This window comes from Apium graveolens, chromosome 2 (assembly GCF_009905375.1).
Source record: "Apium graveolens cultivar Ventura chromosome 2, ASM990537v1, whole genome shotgun sequence".
Taxonomy (NCBI): Eukaryota; Viridiplantae; Streptophyta; class Magnoliopsida; order Apiales; family Apiaceae; genus Apium; species Apium graveolens.
Window position 1 is genome coordinate 264,448,666 of NC_133648.1, and position 20,306 is coordinate 264,468,971.

Below are 20,306 nucleotides of genomic sequence, written 5' to 3' on the forward strand. Positions count from 1 at the left end.
AGTAGCTAATAAAGCTGATTTGATTAAGAAGTTTGTGAGAGGGGATGCACCAGTACCTTGGAGTGAAACTCCAAGATGAAAGGAATGGATCAAGGAGTGGAACAAAGTTAATTTTGTTCCTACTGAAAAAATTCTTGTTGAGCACCTAGCTAAAGCTGATGATATGCTAATGAATGATGATTTCAAAGCATAGCTCAGAGTTACTGCATTGAGTACAAGGCACCTTCAAGGTCAACACTCAGTAACTCAAGCCAAGGTGAACAAAATTCAAGAAACTCTGATTCAGCAATACATGAATGTCAAATTGGAAAAGAACAGGTTTTTTTAACCAGCCTTTGACCGCATTGGGTATATTGAGAAAGCTCAGGAGAAGCAGCAAGCTCAGATTGCTGAAGTACTAAAGAATCAAGCTTCTCAACAAGTTCAACTAAATGAAATCCAATCTTCAGTGGATTTACTTCTCTCTCCCCTATTACCTGATGATGCCAAAAAGGGGGAGAAAGTGATTAAGTCCAAATGCAAATCTGATTTAGCACTGAAGAAAAAGGATGATGGAAATGATGACCAGGGAAACTCTGAAAGGGGTAGAGGTCATGGTCAAGACAAAGGCTCTTCATTCAGGAAAGCAGGAACTTCTACACAAAAATCAAGTTCTGATGCTGATAGAAGAATAAGTTCTGATAAGCAAGTTCTGACTAAGCCTGATATTCTAATACAGGGTGAAAGTCAAGAATCACAAAAGTTTATGCAGACACTGAAGCTTAAGGGGAAGGAAACATCAGTCTACTATCAAGACCCCAAGTTACAGAAGTTGGATGAAGAAATTTCAAAAAGACTATTTCTTAAAGACAATCCAGGAATGGACTTTGAAAGTCTGAAGAAAGAAGAAGCCAGACTTAAAGCAGAAAATGTCAAATCAAAGTCTAAAGCTCAAGTTATTGCAAAGAAACCACCTAAGCCTAAGGGCATTGTGATTAAAGAGAAGACAAACTCTGAGGCAATCAAATCTGAATCCAAAGCCAAATCACAGGTGGAAGTTGATCCTAGATCCTAGGGCAAAGCTAAAGTTGATGAACCTGTAAAGGTATATATGCCAATCATGGATCTAGAAGCAAAATATGATGAAGATACTAGTCTGATTTTGAAGAAAAAGAATATTCAAACAACCTATGACATAGCTCATGTTGTTCAAGATCAGGACTTAGTAAATTCTGATATTACAATGAAGCAAGCAACCTCTGACAGAGCTCAAGTTGGCTTGATATCAGAAGATAAAGAAAAGGAAACCTATGACATTGCTCATGTTAAACCTTCAAAAATTCTACTACCTGGGTTTACTAAAGCTCAACAATCTACACAACTTTTGAAGACTACATCAAGTGGTTTTGAAGCAAGAGTTATTAGAGGAAAGGAAGCTAGAGAAAAATCAGGATTGGGTAGTATAAAGAAAAGAGGGTAAATAATACTACCTCTGATCCAACTTCTTTGAGTGAACAAAGAGTAGGAACAACTCCTGAAAGATTGAATCAATTGGAGTCTGTACAAATGGTTTACCACTCTGTACTGAAAGAAGATATCATGATGTATTTCATGACAGATGGGAGGGTATTCCAGATTAGAAAGAATGTTATTCGTTTGAAGTATTTTGAAGAAATGCAACATGTGCTATTTCTACTTCAAGTGAAAAACAGATCAACAGATGGTGCTACCAGTTACTTAAAATCTGATATTGAAAGGTAGAAGAAACTTTACTCTTTAAAGTCTGACAGGCCATACTATCCTAAGTACAGAGCTCACAATGGTGATATAGTTGAAATGAAGCCTAATACCGCCAAAATCATCACTACATTTCTTGGTATTAAGGGACTTGAATTCAATCTAGAGTCTGATAAAGCCTATGTCATCAGACAAGATCAGGATATAAGGAAAGCAAAAATAAATGATCTCAGGGCTGCTATCCTTCAAACAGGTGAAAATACAGTTGAACTTAAAGATGCAAAAAGGAGGATGAAGAATGAACTTGAATATGCTGAGAGAAGTCTGTTAAGGAATTATCTCAGAACAACTCTTGATATTAGAGAGATCACACACTGAAGCCAAGTCAAGGACTACAACTGTTAAATTTTGAAGGTTATACAGGTTAAAGCTGATATCAGACTTTAAGGATGGTAAAAGCTATATAGACTGTGAGTTGTAGTTACTTACTCAAATTCTCATATGCATTTCTACTTAATGTTTTTGACATTATCAAATATCTATTGAACTTGTATATTATGCTAATTTACAAGTTGGGGGAGATTTTTAGATACATTTGTGATGTCATGTCTAATAATGATTTGTGTTTAGTTTTCAGATCTTAACTAACAGGACAAATCATGACTTAACTGGAAATCAGTACTTATACTGAAGTCAGAACTTAAGATATCAGAACTTAAGTTATCAGAACTTAAGATATCAGAAGATATTTATCAGGAGATAATATCAGGACTTAAGAAGACATTCAGATGAGGAAGACGACTGATTGAAGGAAAGAAGATTAAGGCAAACACAAGAAGAGATATGCATGGAGAAGAATTCTATGAAGAATAGAATACTTGGAAGAAAAGATAACTAGTTGATATATTTTAGGATGCAGACTTATGTTCGATATCAATTAGAAGTTTATCTTGTAACTGTGTGTCTATATAAACACAGCATAGGGTTTACACTATAAGTGTTATCATAATCGAGAATATTATCCATTGTAACCCTAGCAGCTCTCGTGATATTTGTTCATCACTGAGAGAGAACGGTTCCATTGTAATACTGTTTCATTAATAATATTATTCTGTGTTTCATACTTGTGTTCTTAATTCGATTTGATTGTACTAGAAACTCTATTCAACCCCCTTCTACAGTGTGTGTGACCTAACATTTCCTATGACTAAGTCAGGTGTGTGTGCTTTCGACCATTTTCTTGCAGATGGAAGTTGACTCCTTGAAGAAGAACCTCCCCTTGATCCATGAACTCTCTGTTATTTCTTTTACTTATACCACTATCATGACTTGATGCCCCCCTCAATCAGTCTTCCCATTGTTATCAGTATTTGACTCATCAGAATTGAGTAATGAGAGTCTGATGACTTATTTACTGATGTTCCTTGAGTTGAATCACTTGTAGAAGATCTGAATTTGAATCATTTGTTCCCCCTTAACATATGCTTCAGTATTTGAAGAATTTCCATTGTCATGTGGATCATCAGTGTAATATCCGGGAAAATGATGTGAATAGTTTGTAATAATTAAATAAATATAATGTGTTTATATAAGTTTAAAAGGTTCATTGCCATGATATGACATTTTATATTTATTATTTGTGGCCCCGCAAGGACCATAATTTTTTTTGATTAATTGTTATATGTTTAAAATGCATTTATATGAATCGATCCGCAATCTAGATGCGTGTTTATTTTCATTTTTATCGAGGTACTGGTTTTATCTCGTTTTATGTGCGTTTGTATACATTTTATGAGTTTTCGGGGTTTTACGTTAATTTAGGAATCATTTCGGTTTCTCAAAAATCAACGGACCGGGACCCCACCGGGACATCGAAGCCCACAAAATTCATATTTTTATTATTATAAAATTATACACATTTCAAATATCCATTATTTTTGTATTTTTGAATTATTCATAATTTTTTGGGAATTTTGACATATATTTTATATTTAATTGATTTAAAAATTATTCCCCATAATTATTATTTTTGGGCCTAATTATTTTAATTAAGGGATAAAACACCCTTAATTGATTTTGGGGTATATATTTTCAGATAATATAAATAGCAGAATTATTTAATTTTCATTATTATCCTAATAAAAAAAAATTGAAAAGCTTTTTGAGGGTGAAATTCAATGCCTGATCTTTATCTCATGATATCCAGAGATTCACTGATCTGTTTTTAACGTTCTTGGTATCAAATCAAAGCTCTCTTCGAGCTCTTTCCGTTCATACCAAAATCGTAACCTGAGGTTAGGTATTTTGAAAAATCAATTTTATGTTCTTGAGCTTGAAATCAATTTTTGATTTCTGTTGATCTTTGATTGTGTTTGATGTTATACATAGCTTTACCTTGATCTGTAAAGTTGATTTGTATATAAAATCGTGTTGTTTAAGTTCAGGAAGGATTAAACCGAGTTTTTAATTTTCGGTTAAGTTTTAATTTGATTTTATGTGATTGTCATTTGTTGATTGACGATTCTGGTACCATATATAGATTACAGGAGTTTAAAGCTTTAAGTTGATACCAATTTCATCCAGTTTGGCCTGAAATTGGAGGAGTTCGATCTCCGTCGATTTCTTGCCAGAAATTGATTTGAATTCGTCGGAGAAGACGAAGTAATGGTGGTTTGCTGTGGATAGGGTAGCCGTGTTGTTGTTGGGTTGTGGATACCGTGTTTTGATCGAAAAACGGAACCTAGGCCTGTGTTTTGGCCTTGTCTAAGTGTTGCCGGAATTTTTCCGAGGTCGCCGGAATTGTCACCGGTTTCTGGGTTTTCCAGAAATCCGGCGATTGTTCTTGGGGACCAGGATTAATCCTGGCGACCCATTTGTAAACACGGAAAACGACCCGGTTTTAATCCTAAACACCCCAATTCCTGTTTCTAAATCTTGTTTCTCCCTTTTTCTTTTTTAAAAATTTATCCAAATTCATTTTTTATTTTTCAAAAATCATTTCTTTTATTTCCAAAAATTATTTAGTTTATTATGTTAATTAACTAAATTATTTTAAATTCCAAAAATTATTTTTTTTAATTATTTTCAAAAATCCAAAATTTGATTTAATTATTTCAAATTTATTTTAGTTAATTGTTTATGAATTTAATTAAATGATTAATTCATTTAATCAATTAATTTTATTTATAAATAGTTAAATAAAGTATAATTATTTATATTTAATTCAAATAATTCCTAAAAATTATTTTGGACTTTTAAAAATTATATTTAAGTATTTAATAATCAGTTAATAATATCATTAATTGATTTATTCTTATTTTATTCGTAATAAATAGAACTTTCATCCGTTTAATATGAAACGAACGCGTCTAGACTCAGAAAAATATTTCGCTTTCCATAAAAATACTTTCGAGACCTGAATTATTTTATATCGAAAGTTCGTTTGATTTGCGAGTCGTTCTAAGTCGAATAGTGATCGTTAAATACTATTTTTGACCCGATATCAATTCTAAATGTATTGAGACCTATCTTTTGACGATCTGATTTATGTGTTACATGAATTATATGATTACATGTTATATGAATAACATGAATATATGCTATATGATATGCATGCTATCTGTTTACAGTTTTAAAATGTCATGATTAGTTATAAACGATCGGGTAGATGTCGAGACGTATAGTTACGTCGATTGAGTTTGGTTTTGTTAATTGAAATAGTACTTTTGTTTATAGAATAAAGTAGCAAAAAGCGCAGTCAGGTGTTAGACTGAGTTGGTAGCCAGCAGTATAAGCCAAGGTTGTAGTAAAGAATATTGAGCATACCAGGCAAGTATCCCTATCTTCACTTATCATTCAAGTGACGATGATTTTGAACTAAATTATGCAAGTTTTATGTAATATTCTAATTTAAGAATAGTTTATCATTTTACTTATCAGATTGTTTAATTATAATCATGTAAGTATATCTTCCCTATTCTAACTTCAGAATAGTTAAACATTTTAAATTTTGTTATAATTACTCTATACATTGGAACTTTAAGATGAGATTAGTGAATAACTAATTGTTCTAGTTATTTCGCCATCAGTTGTTGAGATGACTCCGGATCATGTAAAATGGGGAGTTATATTGTTAAGGATATCGTTTGATTCGGCTCCTTTGAATAAAAATAATTTATGGATTGGATGGTTGCATAAGAGGCCGTGGCGGAGGTCCAGTGTGAGCTATGTATTATACTTGGATATAATACCTTATGTGGCGCCCTCCAAACCCGGGTCAGAAGTTTGGGGTCCACAAAACAAACACAATATATCAACCTGTATAAGAAATATTATTTATAATGACCCTGCTTCACAAAACCACGGATCGCAACAGGTTAAATTATGAAAACAAGCCACAACCTTAATTATTACACCGTACCAAATCCCAACTAATTTAACTTACAATTGATAATAAAATCATTCTTACAACCTGGCTATCTCACTACTGCCATAAGCTCCTGCTAGCTCGATCAATCATAATCTGGAATCCTAGCTCGAACATTGAACTGGGAAACCTTGCTATCAACCGTATCCTTCTTAACTGTAGAATATATAAAAAGATTCGCAAGAGTGAGCTAACTAGCTCAGCAAGTCATATTATCAATAACTGAGGTTAGACAATAATAAATGAGATGATTTAAAGGAATCAAGTTTCTTGTTAAATAATCAATAGAATTGGATTATTCATTTTAAGTTTTTAAACCAAGGTTAGGCTGCTGATCAGTCATGCACTAACCCCGAGCAAAGCACACAGCACTGCTCTAACTACTGGATCCAAGGCACACATTGGCCTAACTTGACCATCGATATGGTTTGACCACGAATATGGTCCATACAAAGAAAACTATCCAATTCTAAAGCATTTCAATATGATAAACAATAGAGTTCAATAAAATCAGATCATAATCAATAACCATAAAACATTTGTAAAAGAGCATGGTAAAAGTTCATAGTTACCAAAAAGGGTATGTCAAAATACATAAAAGAAGTGGCCTCCAGCCGGTAGGATAATCGGGTATTAGATGAATAGTGTTTTTCCAAAGTTTTAGTGCTTTGATATCACAAGGTATGGTTAAGTATAAAAGTTTTTGTATATATAAACAATTTTGTTCCAGTGTTTGGTATATGATGGATATATATTTGTGGTGTAGTATCGTATTTGTGTGGTTTAATATTTGGTAAATCCACAAGAAATGGTTCACAAAGAATAAGGCTTACGGCTCAAAGATCAAATGATGTGGCTCAGGTTCAAGGCTGGAGGATTCAAAGTATTTCCAATATAAAAGAGAGCTATTTTGAATATTAACAATAGGTCACAAGAGAATTTAGAAATATTTGCAATAAATCTCGAGAAAGGTTTAGAAGTACTTGCCTTATCATAATTGATTCCAACCTCACTTGTACGTGTCTACGACTCTATTCAACCACCATTCATCTGTTTCTCCTATGCCTTGCTTCTAATCTCTGCTCATTTGCTGTATTTTCTACATGTCAATTCTATTTTCTGATCACCTGCTTCTCTTTCTTACACCTTGCTTACTCTGCTAGGCATCATAAGTATCTATCAATATTCCACTCATACGATTCTGTTCAACACATACTTCTATCTACCCTTCGTTTCACCCAAATCCGATTAACGGATTGAAAGTTATGCCATAAACAGTAATCATCGAATATATAAACCGACAGTTAATCAACAAGTCACACATAATACATCACGTAATCAATGACATATCATTTATAAAGACATTTCGGGTCATAAATAGGCTTTCTAGTATTTAAAATGATTTTTAAAACATTTTTCGGAATTAAAACGGGTCGTTGGATCAATTTCGGAATAATAAACAGGGTTCGGTTGGCCAATTCTGGCTCCGAAACAATTTTAGAATAATTATCGAGCCTTGAAAATAATTTAGAATAATATTTTAAAGCTCGAAACTATTTTTTGAAATTTTTAAATCATTTTTAAATAATTAAATCTAATTAAATAATTAATTAAAAATCAATTAATAATTAATTAAATCAATTAATCAATTAATTTTCGAATTAATTGACTAATTAATCAATTAAAAATTAACTGAAATTAATTAACTAATTAATTCAGATTTATTTGTGAATTAAAAATAATTTTCGGAATTAAAATAATAATTTTTAGAATTTTCAGAAATTAAAAACGGATTTTTATAATAAAAATACATAGGAAATATGATTTTTAAACATTTTTAAAACAGGAATCCAATTTTTGCAAAGTCTGGAAACTTCAGGGACTAAACTTCATCATCTACAAAACTACAGGGACTAAACTGCAATTTTGCAGTCGAGTCGTCGGAAAACACAGGGGTGGCCGGAGAACACGATTCCGGCCTCCTCACCTTGCCACAAGCTCCAGATCACATCTACGGATTACCAGGAACATAACCATGCAATCAAATCGATCTAACAATCCCTGAGTTGGCCGGAATTTGGCCGTGAAGTTTGCCAGTTTCCGACGAACTTCGGAAATATTTAAAACACAACTCCCTTCTCTACAGACCTCGTTGATTCATGAAATTTATACGACTGGATTGTAAATTTTACAGGGAACACAACCCACTATAACACAACATCAATCTATCACAGAATAAGAAACCCCCAAATTTCAATTAAGAACATTCATACGGGTTATAAACCCTAATTTTGAAATTAGAAAATCAAACTCAAATTTGAACATGTTATTGAACTCCAAATCAGACGTATAACATATGAAAATCATCAGGAAAACAAGCTCTACAATATGCAATCATCAAATCATACAAACAATCATCCGAACAAAAATTCATATTTTTAATAAAATAAATTCGAAAATAAATAAATTTTTAGAAAAATAACCTTGATTTCTGCAGTGAAATAAAGCTAAAAATCTGATAGAACACTTCAAATCCTTCGTTTTGGTTACTCAAGCTTTGAAAACAGAGATCGGTAACGCCTTCGTTTTGCTGTTTGATTCTTAGAACAGTTTTAGAAAATTAGGGCTTTTCTCTGAAAATTATATAATTAACTATCTGCAAATGATTTTGATACGAAATAAAATACGGTAAAAGGTATTTATAATTACGGAGAATTAGTATCCCGTTGGATCATTCCGGATATAAAACGGTACGTTTATTTATAAAAACTGATCCAAACGGTATCGGTTTTGGGGATAATTATCCAAATCAGTACAATTTGTACTGCGGTCTTGGTCTCAGCGCCTGGTTACACGTACTACGAGGTGATAATTGGGATAGTTTAATAAAAAGCTCCCGTTTATCGAAAATACGGGTTTTATTGATTTACCGAAACGAATATTGTATCGAAAATGTTGCGCCGGGACCCGCACAGGACAAACCGTACGCCGGATCGAAAAAGTCGAAACATGGAAAATGCTCGGAATATTGCAATTAGGTTAGGAAGGAGTTCTAGAAAGAGTTTCGGGTTCCAAAAACGTAAAAACGGTTGACGTCGGTTGGTTCCCGTTTTTATAAAAATAGATTTTAATTACCCGGAAAAAGATTTTAGAAATTTCATATGATTCTTATAAATCCATAAACCAACATAAAAATAATTAGGAAGATATGACAATTATCTATATTTTATTTTGGACATATAAAAATTAAAATACTCAATTAGTATTATTTTTTTTGAATATCCAAGTACAGATAACACTTAACAATTAGCTCACAGAATAGATACTGAACACACATACTAATTATTTATTAGCAAAAATATTACACGATATATCCCGGATATTACACCTTACTAGGCCAATATGCGCCTTGGGTAACCTTTGTTTAGTTGGATATGCTTCGACATACAGGTGTTGCTCCGCGGCTGATCACCGACGATAACACACCGTCGTTCGAGGATTCCAATACAAAATATATATATATATAAGTGTTGTTTATCATCAAAGCTCATATTGGATTTTAATATTGCTCATGTATTGTTGTTTGGTTTTATTCTTCAGATATATTATTGTTGTTTTAATCATAACTATATACTGCTTGCTGAGCATTTCTTTCACTCATACTTGTTTATTATACTAATCTTCTATCTAGACCAGAGCAGGCCTGAGTTTCAGGTATAATCAGAAGTCGTGTGCTTGTAAATAGTTTGTTGTGTCTTCCAGGTAGATTGTTTTAGGACGCTTGGTTAGTCTAGTGGTTTGTAATAAAATTTGAATAGTTTGTAAAAATGAATAGACTTATGGATTGTAATAACATTTGGTTTATAGTAGTGCCTCTTTTATACTACAACCGGTGATTGATCCAGTTGCAAGCAAGGGTTCATAATTATTATTTTATTCCGCTTTGCATATTATAGCATTGTTTATCAGTCAGTAACTCCCAAATCTAGACCCCGAATTTGATGGCGTCATAATCAGAGCTTGGAGTGATTTCAGGATTTACTGTATCAAGCTTTGTTAGTGAATCGGGATTTAACTGTTCAGCATATGGTACCTCATTTTCAAATCTCAACTTGTCATGGTAATCTGCATCTTCTAGACCTATAATCTTCTTATCGTCAAAAGATACATGTGTAGATTCCATAATTGTCCTTGTTCTCAGGTTGTAAACTCTAAAGATTTTTATAGACAATGGATATCCCAAAAAAATGCCTTCATCAACTTTTAGATCAAATTTGGCTAGCTGCTCTGGATGAGTTTTGAGAACAAAACACTTGCAACCGAAAATGTGAAATTACTTCAAATTTGGCTTTTTTCTCTTCACCATCTCAAATGGTGTTTTTCCATGCCTGTTTATCAAGGTTACATTTTGTGTGAAGAAAGCAGTTTGCACAGCCTCAGCCCAGCAGTAGGTAGGCAATCTTGCTTCCTCTAGCATGGTTCTTGCAGCTTATATGAGAGTTCTATTCTTTCTTTCAATAACTCCATTTTGTTATGGAGTTCCAGGAGCAGAAAATTCTTGTTTTATCCCCTTGAATTTGCACAACTCTTCCATAGAACTATTCTTCAATTCAGTTCCAATATCACTTCTTAATATCTTCACTTTATATGTTGATCCTTTTTCCAGCTCTCTCATATGATGAAGAAAAATGGATGGAGATTCATCTTTGGTGTGCCGAAAGTACACCCATGTGTATTTTGTACATTCATCAATAATTATAAGTGCATACCTCTTCTTGGCAAACGAAATAACATTGACTGGACCAAAGAGATCAATATGAAGTAGATCATATGGTTCATGAATGGAGGATTCAGTTTTACTCTTGAAATATGTTTTTCTTTGCTTGGCTTTCTAGCATGAGTCACATAAGCCATCAGGAGAACACTGCATTGGGCAATCCTCTCACAAGATCTTTCCTCACAAGTTCATTGATATTATTGAAATTGAGATGAGAAAATATTTTATGCCAGTTCCAGCTGTCTTCCATAGATGTTTTACTGAGTAGACAAATTTCTGATTTATCAGTAATTGTGAAGACCATGTATTCATATAAACTACCATGTCTTACACCAGTCATTGCAATTTTTCCATCAGACTTACTGACGATTTCACAATGTTCTTCATGGAAATTCACATGGTAACCTCTATCACAGATTTGACTCACACTGATCAAATTATGTTTGAGTCCTGCAATCAGAGCTACATTTTCAATGATGGCATTCTCAATTTTGATTTTTCTATATCTCAAGATTTTTCCTAAGTTGTCATCTCCATAAGAAACAATTGGGCTAGCTTTCTCCTCAAATTCTGATAGCAGGGATTTATAACCAGTCATATGTCATGAGCATCCACTATCCAAGACTAGAAAATTTCTCATATTACCCTACAATCAGTGTATATAATCCGTTAGTATTTTTAAGGACCCAGACTTGTTTGGATCCTTTGGACTTTTTAAGTTTGTTAACATATGCAGCAGAAGACTTCATATCAGAGTTTATGTTAACATCCTTACTATCAGTATTTACACATGTAGAAACAGATTTTGCTTTATTTAAAGAGGGTTTCAGTTCATAATAATTATAATATAAACTTTGATACTCTTTTCAAGTATAAATAGAGTGTCACACACTACCACAATGAAAATGAGGACTCTGTGGTTTATATCTAACTGTTCTATTCCTAAACTCTGATTTGGGATGAACAATATTTATCTCTTTATTCTTCCTGCAAGAATTCGCAAGATGATTAGTACTACCACAGTTCAAGCATGTCTCACTAGGTGAATTAGGAGCAGTTACATAATTACCATTATTATTAACTCCTACCTTACAATTCCTATTTTTCCTAGGCTTTTTCTCATTATTTTTCATGTGTAATTCCTTCAGCTTTTGCTTAATATGTTTATGAGTCATTAAACCAATATTTAATGATCTTGTGTGAACTAGTTCACTCTTATCAGTATTTAAGTTTGATCTAGGTGCTGAGGTTGAACCTACCTCATTAACTAATTTAAAAGCATCAACACTTGGATTAAAATTAATGGGTTTCAACTGAACCTTGTTCAGTTTGACCTTAGTATCAGTATTTAATGGTTTAGTTTTCTCAGTTTCTTTTCCAATTTTCTTATCAGAATTAGATCTATTAGCATATCCTAATTCTGATCCCCAACAACCATTTTCTAAAATTTCCTAAGTTAGTCCAAAGCTTAATAACCTCTCTTTCTTTAGCTAACTCCTTTTCTAGATAAGCATGCTTTTCAAACAATTAATCTTTAACATAGACAACATTATCTCTTTCTTTTTGAATTTCTAGCATAGAAAACAACTCAATTTCTAGGTGATCATTCCTTTTCTTTAACTCAGAGTTTTCACTCTTAATTCTATTATTCTCTAAGGTTTGATCCCTATAACTAACATGCAAATTCTTAAGAAACAATCTTAATTCATGGATATCATCACTATCAAAAGCAAGGGTGGTCTGAGGTACCTTTAGTTCATCATTGTCAACCTCAGTATCATCATTTTCCATGAGAGAATAGTTGACACCATCATCTGAATCTGATGAATCATCCCAGTTTTTCTTTTTTGAGATCAAGGCTTATTTCTTTTCAGCTTTTGGTTTTTTTGTAGTCAGCTGCAAAGTGTCCAATTCCATCACAGTTATAGCATTTTCCTTTGACTTACCAGATTTTCCAAAATTTGATTCCTTCATATCAGTATTTCTTCTGTCATTCCTCTTATCAGAGTTTAAGGAACTGGAACCTTTTCTGGAAAATGTTTTCCATTTCTTGAAGTTCTTGTAGACCATCTTTTTGAAGCTTTTAACCAATAGAGCAGCCATTTGTTCCATGACTTCATTGTTGTCATGATCACTGTTAGTATCTGATTCACTGTCATTATTTGAGTCATCATCAGAGTTTGATGATTCAGTATCCGATTTTGCAATCATAGCTTTTCCTTTGGAGTAATCTTTTCTCCTAGCTTTCTCCTTTGGCTTCTCTTCAACTTTAAGTGCCACTGGTCTAGACTTGGATCCTTATCTCTTGCTTTTTTGCTCAATCTCTAGTTTATGAGTTTTTAATATGCCATAGATCTCATCTAGAGGTGTTTCATCAAGTTTGAAATTATCCCTTTTAGATGTGACCTTATAGTCCCACTTTTCAGGGAGTGCAAGCAGAAACTTCAAGTTTGAGTCCTCTAAATTATAATATTTATCAACAAGAGATAATTCATTCAACAGCTTCTGAAATCTGTCATAGATCTCAGTTAAGGACTCATTATCTCTTGAGTCAAAATGCTCATATTTTTGAGTAAGTATTGTCCTCATGTTCTTCTTGATAGCAGTAGTACCTTGACACTTTACTTCTAAAACATCCCAAATTTTCTTTGTTGTTTTACATCCATTTACCCTATTGGACATAACACTATCAAGACTGCTATGTAAGATATGTCTTACTTCTGCAACCTTCATAATAGATGAAAGATCTTCATGAGTATAGTCCTTCTTGTCTTTGTCAACCATCTTTTCTGCTTCTCCTGCTACAGCAACAACTACCTTCATTGGTTTATGAGGACCATCATAAATCTTGCTCAGGTATTCAGGATCTGTTGCTTCCAAGAACATGGTCATCCTAACTTTCCAGATTGGATATTCATGTATCTTCTGGATTGTTGAAACCTTGATGGCTTCATACCTACTCGTATTACTGCTAATCTATGAAGTGGCTAGGGGTGGTGGTGGTGGATTTTGTGGTGCTTCTTTTTCTGCCATTAAAGATTGATTTTCAGATCTTAAAATGTTTGTTTGTCAAAAGCAAGCTCTGATACCAATTGTTAGGTCCATAATCAACTGTAGAGGGGGTGGTGAATACAGTTTATGCAAATAATTTGATAAAGCTTTAATAGAATCAATAATTTTTATATTAACAAATAAAAACTGATTATAAAAGTACTCTCTCAAAGGATGAACAATTATCCTTGAGAGCTGCTAGGTTATGCGAATGATATATCAATGTACGCAACGCATAAAGCATAAACCTAATATGTGCTTTATATAGAGCACAATTACACAATCAATAAGGAATGTTATTCTATTACAATAAGAAAACCTATTACATATCCATGTATGATTGCTTCTGAGATAAAGTCCTTCACCACCTTGAATTTCTGCTTTCCTTTTCCTCCTCGAATATCTACTGAAGTGACAAATCCTGGTGACATCAACTTCTGATCATCAAGTACTGATATAAGTATTGATAAAGTCACTCTTCAGTAAATACTGATATTAAGTCCTGATAAGAACTCCTGATAGTTTCTGTCCTGATATCATTAATTATATCTAACATAAAATGCCAAACGTTAGGTGTAAGATGAGTTGGGAAAACACGGGCCTTGGCTAGTAAATGAAAAATAAAAAGATGTGGAGGAAGACGAAAGCCCCCATAGAGGGTTTCTTTATTAATACGAATATCCACGGGCTTGGGGCTAATAAGCTCTATCATTTGAGCTCGGGGCCTCGGCCTTGTAAATAGTTGAAATGCCAAAAAGGTGAGCTAAAATATCTACTTTTTCAGAGTTATATCCAGAGGAATAATTATATGCGTCTAAGTAAAGCATGTTAGGAAAGGCTTGACCAAACTTAGTTAAAAATATCCCTAAATAAAATAATAGAAGCATGGACGAGGATTTTTTTTTACCTCGATTAGCCCTAGTTATGCGAGGAGCGGTCTGAGAAGGCTGAGAGAGGGATGAGCTAGAATCCGTCATTGATGTGCTTAGGATAAAGGTTTGGGAGCCCAGAAATATGGAAGGAGCAAGGAAGAAAATGAAGATTCAAACAAAAAAGCCTAGAAAATGGTGAAGCTCACGGTGGTTTGGATCGCCGAAAATCGCCTTGTGATGGAGAGAGAACAGAGCAAATCGAGAGATAAATTTGGTAGAGTAATTTTATTTGAGTGAAATGTGAAAAATAGACTTACACTCGACTTTTTATATATCTTCTACCAACCGGTTAATTACCGGTTTCAGAAGGTAAATGGGCCTAAAACATGGGCTTACTCGTCACCCTAGGCGGGAAACCCATGAAATTCAAAATTTGAATGAGTTCTATATGATTCTAGATAATATTATAACCTTCCAAATCAAAATTAAAATTAAAATGAATATAAAAATATGGTCGGGATATATGTATTCATAGAAATATAATAATTCTAAGGGTTGAGGCCAAAAACCATGCCGAAGAAGCATAACTTCTAGGTGCTGATATAAAAAGGTCTCCTAGGCGGGGGTAACCCACACCTATGATTAATGAACAAAAGAGAAATCTCATTCTTATAAAATGAAAGAGGAAAATGTTTCAAAAATGGGCTGAACCGCGCCTAGAAAGCATAAATCCAAAACGTGGTTAAAACCTTGTCTCCTAGGCTGGGGTTACCCACACCTAGGATTATGCTCGATTGATAAATTCTATTATCTTTATAAAAGAAAAAGAAAAATGCTGAAAGACCGCAAACACGTCTATGAGACACAATTCTTAGGCGCGGTAGAAACCTTGTCTCCAAGATGAGGGTAACCCATTCCTAGGAAATATGGCAGCATGAAAATGTATATATAAAAAAATATTAATTATTTTAGGGACAACCAACGTGTATGAGGCATAATTTCTAGGCGTGTTGCAACCTTGCCTCCTGAAGGAGTTGAAGTTGTGAAGCTCAACCACGCCTAGGGCACATAATTTCAAGGCATGGTGAGAACCGTGTATCCTAGGTGAAGGTTACCCACGCCTAGGAATGGAGAGCCAATGTAGTCCATTTCCTGATTGGTTAATAAATCAGAAAAAAGGCAAAAAAGAAAAAAATAACTTAAAATTACCAAAAAATAGGGAAAAATCTCAGAGATTTAAGAAAATCAGGAAATAATTTTTGAAATTATTTCTTATACCTGGTTGGAATAATATATTTTTGATAAATTATATCAAAAATAGATGAGGTTACTAAAAAATTTCTGGAAAAACGGGAAAATTATGAAAAGCATAAGGATGATTCCTAAAGGGAAAATCGTTGTATATATGTAGGTCGCTTCACACTTTGCATTGAAAATGGTAACCAAGAAAAAAGATATGAAATGAACTTCTACAATATCCTGAAATGATTTCGCAGAAGTTGGGGGCAAATGATATGGTCAAAAATAACCCTAATGATATAACTAATAATGTATTTATCAGACCTAGTATGGTCCAATTGTCGATCTCAATTAACGAGGTCCGTAACCCTAACTAACTATTAATTTCTTAATTAATAAAGGGGAGTAATTAAAAACTCAGTAAAGATATCTGATTAAGGATATAACTCTACAAGGAGTAGCTTCCAAGACACCTAGTCCCATAATAAATGTGTCCATACGATTTAGGACTTTAACGTTTAATCAAATACGGAGACTTGCTCACCAAGTATCCAAACCCTAATCAAAAAAATGAATACCAACATCTATATAAATGGTCTCACCCCATTCATCAAGAACTACGTTTTTTGCTTGATTCTTTACACGCTAGAGATACATATGCATCTTGTGGGGACATATTTTAGACAAGAAACACAAACGGAGTCTTAAAAGATCTTGAGCTCACAAACCCTAGTAATGAATAAGTTTAATAAATATAACCTAGTTTTTTATTCTTAAGAGAAGTATATATACTTGCATATAATGATATTTTTTTGATATATTTTTAAAATATGTATATATATGTGGCTCCCCAAAACCCGGGGTCAGGAGTCTCAGAAGCCACGCCATCTAAACTCTTACAACCACACAACTCACACTACAATATATAAATACTCACGCTTCACCACCCCACACTTATCACACACACACACTTACAGGTTATTGTCTTGGAAACGAACCATCATAACTAGAGTAATTGTCAACCATCAAGTGATATTTATTACAACCCAAAAGTAATTAATCTTACCGGGGAGTGACCTTTAAGTAAGGCTAGTCCGCCGGCCAAATATATGTTTCTTATTTCTTACCTTACATAAGTCATACTTATAAATAAGCTAAACTATAAACAACTGAAAACTAATCCAGCTTATTCTGACTACTTGTGGTACAACACCAAACAATCTACGGAACAACTGACCATTTCCTACCCGTTTCCTGGCTATGGTTCTCATGGCAGGCATCTTGATTCACTGTTGTGTTGTGTCAATTTAAGAAACAAGTGTGAGCTATAATTCCCAGCATAATAATGTACAGTATGAAAATGACTGTACGATAACATCATATATGATATTTATGTTTTATTCGAAAATAGTTTTCCTTGATGATACACACCTTTTTATGAAAACAATTTTTTAAGGGATTTTAATATCCTGCGAATACCTTAATAGTAATCCCAGCACCTAGGCTTGGGTTACGGTATTGCATCTCAATTCCAATTGGAAGAATTAGGACACTCGTTGGAGCCACCGTATACGATGAGCAGTCGTAATACGATAATAGTAACCTTTTCTACTAGTAGAGGGATGACACCTTCACATCTTGGTTATCACCCTTGCCGCATACGGGCTATGTATCCTCATTTCCGGTATACACACACTTCGCAGGTCCATAGGTACGTATTGTACCGTCTCCTACGGTACCAGTAGTCTATCCAATACATGAAGTACTTGGATCCTACCCCTCCCTTGTCCTTTAGGAAATCCTATCATATCTCGAGAACTCGAACCACATCGAAGTTCCTCCAAGCGTTTTGCTTGTTGATAGGCATAGCTTTACTTTATATATATATATGTATGTACTTCCAAAAGTTTCGGAAGAAGTACTAAGGATGTGAGTTGACCGTTGTCAACAAATAATTAAATAAGAGGGAAAAGTTTCTCCTTGAAACTATATTCAAAATATTAAATAAGTCGGGATAATGTTCTCCGATAATATGAAATTATTCGAATGATATTCCGAAATCAGAAAGTATGTTTTAAATCAGGATTTATGATTTTTAAATTAATAATAAACCCTTTCATAAATAATAAATAATTAAATGATGATCGATAAATAATTAAACCTCGAGTGAGTTTACTCTTTAAAAGAATATTTAAAAATAATATTCCTCAACTAGTTTGTGTCTACATAATTATTAATCTTTAATGATTAATCAGGTTTGAAATAAATAATTATTGGAGTATACTACTCCCATGATAAAGGAATAAGTACGTAATATTTATTATTTGAACAATAAAATATAGTTGAGAGAATATGATCGTTGGAAAATCGTTTTAAATAAAAGTTCGAGGTATTGTAATGTTTCGTAAGTGGACGTGAGTCCCTTTAAAACGTACTATTATGGACTTATAATCATCCTATAATATCACCGGAATGATTCCCGGGTTTTATCTTAAATCCCGACAGACTCTCGGCCTCATATAACATGTCACGCTTGAAGTGATATAAACATTTCACGATATATACTTATCGTATAACATCGCTACATTATGCGAAAATTCAACAACTACGTATCATGGAAAACATGGTATTTATGCAATGATAGTAAAACAATCCTTTCACAACACAACATTAAAATGGAGTTGGGTTCGTATACTTGCATGGGTATCTCGAGGTGGAGGATGCTCTAGGTTCCGCTCAGAAATCTATAACCATAACACAATTCATTCCGTTAGGTCCCGTTCTAATTTACGACGACTCGCACTCATATGCTACTTATTATGCACCCTCTCAACTTATACTACCCTTATTATTCCTTTAATTCATATTCACATTATGGTCACTTCATTTTTCTAAGTTTTTGTAGGTTCATTCTCATTATCATCGTCGGCTCCGCTTATGGATTCTTACGGTTTCTACTCGCGCGGTCTCAGCTCCAACATTTTTATAAAATTGGAAAATCATTATTTTTACTTGAAATTTTTATCACAGTTAGGAAACTCAATATGTTACTCTCTTTAAATATTTCATGATTTATGAACATTTTTAAGTTGATCCTTTATATTTTCAAAATTTGTGATTCGTAGCAGTTTTTGTCGCGTAAATCACTTTTACTAAAACGGTCATAACTTTTGATCCGTAAATCGGAATCAAGCGATTAAAGTGCCTAAATGATACTTATAACATTTTTCATTCTAAACAAAGGTTAGTTTCAAGAAACTACAGTTTACAACTTCGGGACTTTCTGCAGAAACTTAAAGTTACGATTTGTTGGTTTTAACGAAGTTATATTTACGATCGGGGTTTCGTTTACGCCCTAACTCTTAATACAACCACCAACAATCATCATATCATCATCAACATACAAACTCCTCTCAAGAACATCATGTTCTTGAGGCAACAACAACCAACCTTAAATCTACTTAATTTAATCATCAAGATTTCACCAATAACACTCATTACACTAGGTTTACTACCACATACAAAATGGATCTTAAAAATGAATATTAACTAAAGTTGGGCCAAAGCTTTTTACCTTTCTTGAAAGCTTGTGATGTGTTCTTGAGTATGGGGGAGGCTTGGAAGTGCTTGTTATGATTTTTAGAACCTAAAACCACCATTGAAATCAAGAAACCAAAGAGAGGTTACTATTCATACTATTCACTAGTGAGTTTCTTGAATTTATTCCACCCATCAAACCTTGATAAAAAGAGATGAAAGAATTTTCTTACCTTAGTTTATTTTCTAGGAGGCTTGAGAATTAATTGGAGGATTTAACAAGAGCTAGAACTTGGAGTTTTGAATTTGATTTCTCCTTCTTTTGCATTAGGGCCGAATGGAAGCATCAAGGGGGTATTTATACTCCTCTTGGTTGCTTAGCTTGGTTGATTTGCTAGGTAACTTTTAGGAAGATGGGGTGATATCTTGAAATTGATTTTATTCTCCTATTATAGCATTCTAGGTTGATTCTTGGTTGCAAATCTTAGGGACAAATCTTTGTAGCTTGCTAGCTTACAAGCTAACTACAAGGTTTAGCTTCCTTAGCACACTATTTTGCTAGCTAGCTTGATCATCCTATGGTTAGCTCACTATTTGATGAAGTAACCATGGTTACTTCCTTACCATGGTTTAGTTAGTGCGTTACGTTTATTTAATCATTTACGCGTTCGCTCGGTTACTTAAACGT